Source organism: Anomalospiza imberbis, chromosome 19, assembly GCF_031753505.1.
Source record: "Anomalospiza imberbis isolate Cuckoo-Finch-1a 21T00152 chromosome 19, ASM3175350v1, whole genome shotgun sequence".
Classification (NCBI taxonomy): domain Eukaryota; kingdom Metazoa; phylum Chordata; class Aves; order Passeriformes; family Viduidae; genus Anomalospiza; species Anomalospiza imberbis.
In genome coordinates, this window is record NC_089699.1 from 11,030,036 (window position 1) to 11,041,043 (window position 11,008).

Consider the following 11,008-nt stretch of genomic DNA (forward strand, 5'->3'; position numbering starts at 1 on the left):
CTGATAGCCAAGTTCTTGTGCAGATAAATTATATGTAGGAGGTGAACAGTCACTGGTAGTGACAAGTAGTCACTGAATCTGGCTGATATCCCAAAAGGGATATTCTAGCCAAGGGTACCCGGCAGTGGAAATTTCTTAAAACTTGCAGGACGTCTTGTCCAGGTCTGTACCCAACTTTGTAAGTATTTAGAAGCTCTTCCTTGCTCCAGTGTTTGCATTTGAAGAGATGTCTCACCACCATGTTGGTGCTGTTTGTAGCTGTGTTTTATTGTGTAAAGGAGGTATCCTTCTGCTCCTGTGGGGCCCTTGGTGTGGTACTGCCATCTGTTACTGTGGAAATCATATCCAGATACTTACTGTGTTTGACAAATAATGTGAGTTGGAGGTGGGAGAGGCATTTCACTGGCAGATATATTTTCCTCTAAGGTATCCACCTCTAAAAATACTAATTAGCAATTGCATTCTTTGACTGAGTAACTACAGATATTAGACCAACTCGTCTTGCAACTCAAGCCCTGGAGAAGCCTTTTATCCCAGAAAAGAAGTCATTGTGGTTTATGGCATGCAGGTAATTTGGTAGTAAAGGATCAGTTGATGGCTCACTGGGGCAGGGAGAAGAGTAATCTGATACCTGTGTAGCAGAGAGTGTATATTTTGACCAAGTGTCAGACAGACACTGGCAGAACAGACAGGAGATGTTGCAAATAGAGAGACACTAATTCTGCTGTCTGTTCTCTGATAAATTTCTTACTTCTTTGCTGTGGACATCCTTTGTGTTTTCAGGCTGGCCAGGAAAGTATAGCCTGCCTTGTTGGTGGAACAAGGGCCTCCCTTCCCTGGGTAAATCACTTCAGACACAGAAATGTGGTATCATCTCCTTCTAGCAATACACAAATGCAGTTAACACTCCTGTGTCAAAGCCATGGTTCTATTTAACCCTTGGGGATGCAAACACAATCCCAGGTACCCTATCGTGACCTGTTCCTTGGTTCATTTGACCTTAGATTCTGAAAAGCTAAGTGATATTCTAGTTAAACCTGTTGCAAACCACTACAGGTATTTCTGGACAGTGAGAAAAAAAAAAAAAAAAAAAAAGACTGGCTTTTGACTAACTAGAAGCTGCCCTTGGTCAGGCTAATCCCACACAAGATACTACAGAAAAATTACCTCTTTCAAAACTTGCACTTAAAGAGTACCTGAAACTAGTAGTCTGTCAAGATTTTTCTGGTATTGGCTGCTTCCCTCCTGTCTTCAGTGCTGCCTAGTTCTGAATGATGCTGATTCAAAACTGCTTTGACATCAAAAGATTTTTTAGCTTTTTGAATAGCTTCTATTTAAGACTGAAGCTGTTAAAGAATTTTTCTTGAAGTGCAACACTGATGAACTGTAAGGATCCCATTTATTTTTAAGGAATTTTAAATATACAAATATGTAGGAAGTTTCAAAGAAACCCAGCATCCAATGAACTTTTGTTGCCAACTTTCCTTTCACAGTCTTCGGGAAAAAATCAGATATTTCTCAGCCAGCTCTGTAGGGAGTTGAACACAGCATTATTAAATCTCAAAGATGTGTATCAACAAATATTTTGCTGTCTGAGTGCAGCAATGCTCCATTTACTTTGGTAGAACTGCATTGCTCTCCAGAGAGGATCTAGACCAGCAGTGTATTTAGACTACCTAATCTGGGAGTCTAATTTTAATTTGTAAATGAGGGCTTGGAAGCTGATAGATAAACACACGTTGTGGGCTGCTACACGAGGCACTGCTCAGTGGTCTGTGCATCATAGTGCCTGTGACGTGATGAGTCTAAGAATTTACAAATAAAAGAATGCTTTTTTTACATTCTTTAATGCCAGTGAATATGCAGTGGTTTTCTCTTAAAACAAATACTATATGGTGTGGTCTGAGGGATTTTTTTCCAAGGAAGGAAGGAAGTAGCAGCTGATCAAACACTTGCCAAATCAGTGGCTTGGCTTATACTGATTTAAGTGAAAACTTGACTCAGACTTTAACTGAGCAGCTCCTGGTGTAAGCAGCAATGCTTGTATTCTTGTCATTTGTTACTCAAGAAGCATAGTCAAGAAATCATGACTGGTTGGTTTTAAAGGACATAGTTCCACAGTTCTGATGTTTTGTTCCTTTGCATCTCAGTATTTTTGAATTCAAAATATTGATCCTAGGAGCAGTTTGCTGTTAAATCATGCATGGTTTTCTAGTTAATTAAACTCTGCATGTAGCTTTAGAGTTTGATGAAGATTGCAGTCAGTGCTGGGTCTGAATCCTGTCATTCTGCATAATGCACTGGGATTTGCTCCGATGTGCAAGAGAGTTGTTTCTTTCTGGGACTCTTCCTCAGTGTTCTGTTGACATTTACACTCTTGGTCTTGTCCCCAGCCACTGTCAGTTGTCTGTGTTCCTTAGGGCAGCACTTTGAGCAGACGGGAGGGGCAAATTCAATATTCTTGGCTTCAGTGTGATGTCAGCACCCAAGGCAAGAATTTCAGTCCTGTCTTTATGCCAGGCCAGTCCTGTCCTTGCCTTTTTTGTGGTTGTGAAAACTGGCTGTGTCCCATGTACATGACAAAATGTAGCTGGTTCTCATGGTATACAAAGCAGGTAAGGTGAGTAAAGCTGAAGGTGATCCAGGTGAGGGATCCCCGGGATGTGCCTCAGCTCTGTCCAGGTGTCCCACTGCACGCTCTGCTGACACACTCAGCCTGCAGCAGCGTGGCCAGCACATCGCAGAGGTGACAGCAGCAGCCCGTGAGGATCTGCAGGCAAAACCTGCAGGCAGGGCCACGCTACCAGAGTATGCCACAGTGTGGAGCCAGCTGACAGGGCTCCTGCTGTTCTCTGCGCCCTGCGCTTCAGCCTGCTGGCTTCAGTCTGGGGCTTTTCTTCAACTGCAAAAGTAGTACCTGCTCAAACATACTGTTAGACAGATTAGTTTTTACTTAGACTTTAAACCCGATGAAAACATTAACAAACATGGGCTTCTGCAGTGTAATTTGGACACCTAGCCCTGGAATGGAGGTGCTGTGAGTGGAGCAGCTGTGACACCTGAGCTGTCAGCTTTGCTGACACTGGTCTGGGCACAGTGATACCCTGAAACCCCGCAGAGCTGCTGTGCCCCAGTGAGAGGTGGCAGGTGACTGTTCTGGGGGACACATCTGTGCAGGGGTAAGGGGGCTGCAGACACTCCTCCTCCCAGTGATGAACTCACACTCCCCAGCATCAGCTCTGATTTATTTACTACCTTACCCATAGCTAAATGATTCTGGCTTTGGAGAAAGGGTATCAGAAAGAGAACCAAGAATTTAGTATCCTGTGAACACTTCAGTACACTACAGGGCAGTAAATGTTGCACTGATATATATTTAAATGCTGAGGCATAATTACAGTAAAATCAGTTGTGAGAGCCATTTGTTTTTCTCTGTTGCACAGACTAGTCACTTTTTTTGCATGGTTACATATTTTAGTACTTGTGCCTTTTACTTCTCTGTTGTGAGGGTACATTTTATTTTCACATTTTATCATCTGGTTTTGGACACTTTTTATATACACTTCTTTAATCATCTGGTTTCTTGTAATGTACATGTGTATATATAAAATAGATTTGTATTCATGTGCCTCTGAGATGTAAAAAATATTCATTTTGTACAGGTTTTTTTAGAAGCACTAGGTCACGGTCTAAATTACGTAGCAAATGAAATTTAACATAATTAGCAGTTCTTTGTCTTCTTTTAGGAATGTTGTGTCAGATGGTTGGTCTCTTGTAAGGCAATGTCACACACACTCTGCAGATTTATTGTTTTAGTATTGTTTTGAGACCAATTCTGTCCACTTGTTGGCTTAAGTTAATTCAAAATAATAAAACACTTAATTAAATGTTACAGTCCTGACTTGGTGATTATAGTTTTTATTTCCATTAAAGCAAATTTGCTTCCTTTTATACTTGAAATGGGCACCAGACCAAAACCTCATTTGAACACATTGCCCATTTCAGGTTAACTTCTATTCTGGGATTATTTTTGTGGGATCAGGCAAGTGATTTACTTTGACCATTGAAATGGAAAAAGAAATAGCATTACCAGTTCATAGACCCTCCATCTTAGAGTGCCTAAAATGCTTTAGTTACTCCTTGTGTTCCCTGCCTGGCTTTTGTGGCAGCGTTTTCTAAGGACAGACCCTGGATCTGCATTCCATCTTGCAGATGTGAGAGACTGGGTGTCTTGCTCTTCACATTTTGGCAGATGCTGAATAAACTTCTTTCCTTGGGGTTTGTAGCACAGCACTCTCCCACAGCATTTGGGAAGCTGTGTAGATGCATTGTGAGCCTGGACATCTGTAACTGGCAATGAGGGCCCTGGTCCTAGAAGTGTCCTTCCCTCCCTCCAGCCTCTTCTCAAGCTGGTGGTGTCATTTCTGGAGTGTTGACCCTGCTCATCTGATGAGATCCTCAAATTGTTCCCTCTCTTATATCTTGTTGTATATCAATACCCCACTCACCAGCCCCCAGACACAGTGAGATAATAAACTGTGGTAAGTCTCAAGGAATAAAATAATCTATATCCCTAAATCTTTCAAAAAACAAAGTTTTTATCTATAAAAGAGTATGTTCCACTCTCACAGAGCAGAAATTTTTGGACTGAATTTGACACCCATTTCACAGAATATAAAGCTACCTTAGAAGGAAGGAGGTGGTTTTATTTTTTATTTCAAAGGCTGCTTGGTATGAAAACGAGCAAAGTTCACTTGTTCCATTATTACTGAAAAAAAAAGCAGCCAGCAAAAGTGGCATATGACTATTTTTAATCTCATTCTGTAATTTATAACATCAGTGAAGTGATGTCAGTAGTGTTAACAATGTGCCATTACACTATTTTCTCTGTATTTTCTTGAAATACTTTTTGGGAACAATAAAGCTGTCCTTGCAGATGTGGTTCCTTCAGGTAGCTGTAATGTACAATCAGATATGTAAATAAATTATTTGCTTTCCCTGCATGACTAAAGCATTGTCTGTGGTGGGTGACTGATTCAATGTCCCTCCTTACCTTCCTCCCTGGTCCACCTCTGTTTCTATCCTTCATTTAAAGAAGGATTGCCCAGTTCTGTTCTCACCTGCCTAAACACCAACTTCATTAACTTTGCCTAAGTTACACAGATGGCACCAGGGAAGATGTTTTTTCAGTACATGCCTTACCTGACATCCACAGTTGTGTTAAATTTCCAAGCCCAAGCTTCACAGGACCAACCCATTAATGTCTCCACCAACAGCGCTGCCCTTCTCAATCGATGGCAACTCCAGCTGGGAGCTGTTTGCAGCTTTTTGGCTCCAGCTTTTTTATGTGACTTAAATACACTTATTTACTGACCCATGTAGCTAATGAGCACGTGCTGTGACTCCTTCCTTGAGGAGCAGCGAGCTGTTTGTGGGGAGGGCACAGCCTGGAGCTGTGTCCTGGGGATCTGGTGCTGGGGCAGTCTGACCTGGCATGGCCAGCAGTGATCACCCCAGGGCATGTGCTGAGGGGAGTTTCACACTTAACCCGCAGGCAGCAGCTTCCCCGGGAGAGTCCGGAGGGAAAACTCCGCCATGGGCAGCCCCTGGAGAGGCCGAGGCTCCCGGTGTACCTGGAGGGGCCATCCTGGCAGCAGCACCGCGGGCTTTGCCCATGAGGGACCAGGACAGTGCTGGGACACCTCTGGCCGTGACTGGGAGCCAGGACCTGTCACAGGTGCCATGCGTGCAGACCAGAGGAGACCCTCAGCCTGATGTGGGCTCGGGCCAGGACTCACCGCGTCCCCGTGGCTGGCGGAACAGGCTCTGTGTGAGGCGCCATGGTGGAGGACACGCCCAGGGCCTGCTCGACCGACACTCTGAGGTAATTTTTTCTTTTAATCTCCAGTTCGAACCACCAGACCTGTTGGCCTCTTCTCTGGGCTTTATTTTAACTGCTGGACACAAAAGAATAACAAGTGAGTAGCAGCTTAGGTCCCAGGCTGCTTTTTGCAGGATCTGTGCAGGGTGAGGGGAGCGCGCCGTGGGCCGGTCGCCGCGGGCAGCCAGTCCAGTTGGTGTCTGTGGGCACATTGCCCAACAGAGGGGTCCAGTGCTCTGGGGAAATGCTGCTGGCAGAGGGGCAGGCGCTGTCAGCCCAGAGAAATGCTGGATGCTCCTTCCTTGGGAAAAACGGAGTCTTTTTGTTACGTGTTGGGGATGCTCCAGGGTGAGGTGTCCCCTCAAGCGGCCCAGTGCAGTTCCGTGCTCTGTCCTGCCTGCCCAGCAGCGTCCTGGATGAAACCATCGGGGTTGCCCTGGCAATGTCAGCAAAGCCCACCCTGACATAGCCACAGCGGGTCAGGGATGTGTTTCCACAGGGGCTTATGTGGGTTTGAAGTTTGACTCCTGAGAAGCTGCTGCTCCCACCCCCAGCCTGCACCTCCAGTGTCACCTCGTGTCCTTGGGCTAACAAAATGTGACCATTTTGCACCTGTGTGAAAGATAATGAAGGGTGTAAAGCCAGGGAACCAAGTCTATGGCGTATTATTTAAAATACAAAGCAGAGTTTAAGGTGGTAAGATCTCTGCCTCCAGCTGGGCTTGGAGCAAGGCAGAAGAAGAAAGGGAATTTTGAAAAGGCTTCACTAGTCAGTTCAAGCCTTGCAAGGCAAATTTTTTTCCGTTCAAAAACATTTTGATGGTCTTCAAGTGATCATACTGTACCAAACAGCTTTCATTTGACTGACAGTAGTCTCTAAACCTGGTATATGACTTTTAGACTATCATCCCATGAGGCTGTGAGGTAGCTTTTCTCACAGTGGGTACAGATATTTGGGGAATCAGAGCAAAGATACTGTGCGAATAATCCGTGGAGCAATGTACCTGTGTGTTATCTTCTCAGGCTCCCTGTTCCCAGATTCCTCCCAGCAATGACATGTTGAATATTCAGATTTATAACAGCAGGCTCAAAGAAAACTCCCTACTGTGTATGCTAAATCACTTTACCAGAAAGACAGGGAGCAGTTTTGTTCCCAAATCTCAGCAGCTCAGTCTAATGTGCTGTACTACTGACCTACTTGCACAGCAGTTACTTGCTAGTACACGAGAAAGGCACAGTGGGAAAGCAAATCACATGTTACTCTGGGGGCAGGAATCATCACCACCACGTATCAAAAAGTCTGTAATAGTTTCTAGCAAATTATGCTGTTCTCACTGGGCTGGTGAGACACAAGACCCTTCGGTCATTTTACAATCAGGAATTAAAGCTCAGAACTCCTGGGAGGTGATTGTTGCCTTGCTCTCATCGTCTGGAGGGAAAAGTGGGTTTGGAGGCAGACAGGCTAACTGGGGTAGTAGCAGAGTAAGAAGGAGATTGCAAGAGAATTGGGGAGTGACAAGGAGAACTGTTACAAAGAGGAAATCCATCTCACGGGAACACCAAGGGAGTACATCAGCCAACTCCTGTGGTCTGGCAGCAGGCTCTGATCTGCTCAGGTTGTCTTGGCTGACACGTTTTCTTCAGCATAGCAGTCTCAAAGCCCCGACTTTGATGTTTTCCCTTGCTCTGTTCACTGTTCGTGATGGCCCATGTTTCAATGTTGTCCTGAGTCTCTGTTGGCAGACTGGGATCTGGGATGTGTCACTCCACTCTAAATGTCTCTTGACACAAGCAGTGTAGCAGGGACTCTCGTAGCTTGCTAACTCAGGGTGAAATTTGTCCTTAGAGCCAACTGCTTTTTGGATGCAAATAAAGGCTAGAGCATATGACAAGTAAATTGAAGAGTGTCCCAGATGTGTAACTATTTGGGTTATATTGGGTGATTTTTAAACGACTTTGCAATGATTGTATGACAGCATGTCCTCTGGCATGGTGCTTAAATCTGAATTTCCATCACACTGGGATCTTTGTGCCTTAACAGAGAGAGGATGCAGTTTGTATTGTGATAGTGTGTAACAGGGGTTATGACTCAAGTACAGACTGTTGCTGAAAAGACAGAGGAGCTGGGCTGTGGCACCAACAGAAGTAATGGAACTCAGCTGCTGAAAGACTATGCTTACTCTCTCCCTGCTGGACTGGAGAAAATTGCTGGTTGTGTTTTGAGAAACAGTCTCTCTTGGCCACCCTGTGGCTTTTCTTAACGTGCTCAGGTTTTTATTTGAAACCTGAGCAGTCACCGGGCAGGGCTGCTCTCAGCCCTTTAGGAATGCTCTGGTCAGCCTGAGCACTTGTCCCAAGTGACAGAGAAATAACCCCTGTCCAAGCCTGTCCCTTAGCTCTGGCTGCGCACAGCAGTGAATGGGGGGATGCCCTGAAGAAAAGCAGCAGCAGCAGAGGGGCTTGCTTTCATTCTTGGAAATACTGTGTAATTCTGGATTAAAGGTGCAGCCCTGAAGCCTCTTCTCAGTGGCCTCTTTCCAGGGAGCAGCTGGGCCATGGGCACAGCAGAGCTTCCCTGCAGCAGAAAACAGCCGGGCTCTTCCCATCACTCTGCCACAGCAGGGGAAGGAGGAGGAGCCTTGCCAGGGCTGTCCTGTGCTCAGGGATGTGGTTCAACACTCACTGCCTGAAATGCAAAGTCCAGGGCCAGAGGGTGCAGGACATGGCTGAAAAACATCTGCAAATTCTGCACCCCCAGCAGCTCCTGCCATCCTGCTGTTTTCAGGATCTGAATATTGCTGGGATGCTGACTTCCCAAATGATGGTAGCCTCAAAAAGTAAACCTCACTTTTTTGGATAGGTTTGGTGCAGTATTTATATGAAGACCTAAAAATGGGACCCTCAGGAAAGCAACTGTTTCTCTCTGAAATGAGTTGATCAGGCTTCACGTGGTTGGTTTATTGGAGCAAGGAGCACATTGTGAACGCAGGTTGCATCCTCGTAATAAAGGTTGTGTAACTCAGATCTGATTCAACAGAGAGTGGGGCCAGGTTACAAATTCATAGCATAAAGTGAAAACAGTGATTCTACTATGTCAGATTGGTTCTAACTGTGCCTGGATTTTTTTGCTTTTTGTTTGGTTGGTTTGGCTTGTGGTTTTCAGGAGGAATAGGTAAGCCAAAAAAATACCAGATTACTTTCTGCTGCCCAACTTTGGTTCAAAACTAGAAACCAGGATGAAAAATTTCAATGCAAAGCTAAATAATAGTTCAAGACCACAACCTTCAAATTCTTCCCTCCTGTCCTACAGCTAGTGGTGATAAAAATGAGAGCTGATTCATTTCTTGGGTTTTAACCAAGTGTTAGCCATAAGACTAAATATTTGGTAGCTGGAAACCCAAAGGAGGAAATATTAATAATGCAGTATTGTATTTATGATTTGACTATGTAAACAGAGCATAATGGGTTTGAAGTAAAACGTGAAAATTCAGTTTGAATATCAGGAAACATAGACTGCCTGATACTGTCCCAAGGGAAGGGGTGGAAACGCCGCTGTTTGGCTCCCAGGGAGGCGGGTGGCAGTGCCGGAATGGAGCTGTGCCGTGCCGGGACAGTCCCCGCCGTGCCCTGGGAGATGTGTCCCACCGGGCCGGTGCCGCAGGGCTGGCTCCAGCCGCGGGAGACCCTCCCCGGCCCCAGAGCGGGAGCAGGTGCCGGAGCACTGCCGAGCGGCAGCGCTGGAGGTGTGAGCTTGCAGGACCTTCCTCGCTCCGAACAGCTGCGGTTTGTTTCCCGAGGCAGCCCCCTGATTTGGCAGTGATGCACCGCGTTCCTCTGCCGAAACATCGGGAGGAAGGAAAGCAAAGCTTCCCCGGGGATTCCGCGGTGTCGGAGCAGCGGTGCTCGGGGGCACCGGGGACACAGCGGGGGTGGCGGCAGCGGGAAGGGCTTTCCGAGGAGCGCCGCTGCAGGGACACGGGGCAGGGGACGCGGAGCTCTGCAGGCGGGGCAGGGCTCGCCCACGCTCCCCTTCCCGGCGCTCCGCCCCGCGTCCGCACGTGCCCGCGGGAGCACCCGCACGGCGCAGCCGCCGCGATCCCACCGCCCTCCCGGCCCGGCCCGGCCCGGCCCGGCCCGTCCAGTCCCCTCCCGGCCCGGCCTGGTCCGGCCCGTCCAGTCCCCTCCCGGCCCGGCCCGGTCCGCCCGCGCCGCTCGCTGCCTTCCACTGGCGGCGCGCAGGTGCAGCCAGCCCGTCGGGCGCGGTGGCCAAGTGGTAAGGCGTCGGTCTCGTAAACCGAAGATCGCGGGTTCGAACCCCGTCCGTGCCTGCCGAGGCAGCGCTGTGCGCTGGCAGTTCCGCCGCGGGGAGGCCGCGGACGCCGCCTCGCTTGCGGCATATTTTTGCTGTCAGTGTCGGAGAACCGGCCCCGGGGCCCCGCGAAGAAGCTGCGGATCACGGGGGAAGTTCCACCGTGCAGCCGGCCGGGTGTCCCCGGCTCCCGTGTGTCTGTGCCGCAGAACTGGTTGGGAGCCCGCGGGTAGTATCGTGCAGCCCGTGGGTGAGCATCTCTCGGAGCCCGGTGTCCCACCCAGATCCAGAAAGCCTCCTGTAGAGGACACTTCTCGGCGTTTTGCCTCTGGACCTGTGTCCTGAACTGGGTGAATCACAGCTAAGACAAAGCAGATGTTTGTGCTGTGATGCTGCAGGGCAAGTGTTAGGTGCGCCCGGTGTGAGGAATCCTCCTGGTGCTTTCTCTGTACGTGCTGGGTTTGATGTACTTCTCACAGGTAGACAGGCCGAATCCTGAAACAAGCAAGTGCACAGTGCAGTTAAAATCATGCCATTGGTAAGGTCGGACAAGCCCTGTAAGATCATCGAGTCCAACCATTAACATAGCGCTGCCATGTCCACCGCTAAACCGTGTTCTCAACTGCCACATCCACATCTTTTAACCCTTTCAGAGATGGCGATTCCATCATTTCTCAGGGCAGCCTGTTCCAATGTCTGACCACCCTTTCCGTGAGATTGTACCATTTACACCAGAATTTACCCTAATTGCTTGGTTCTTGATCTATCAGTCTGTGCAAAGCATGACACGTGTGAGGGCATTTCTGCTGCCTCTGTATA

At 47.7% G+C, this 11,008-nt stretch overlaps 1 non-coding gene across 1 annotated transcript; it reads left to right on the top strand.

The window, feature by feature from the left end:
* Positions 1-10,136: 10,136 nt before the first annotated feature.
* TRNAT-CGU (transfer RNA threonine (anticodon CGU)) lies at positions 10,137-10,208 on the top strand. Its single transcript has one exon. It is a non-coding gene; the product is annotated as a tRNA-Thr (tRNA).
* Positions 10,209-11,008: the final 800 nt, after the last annotated feature.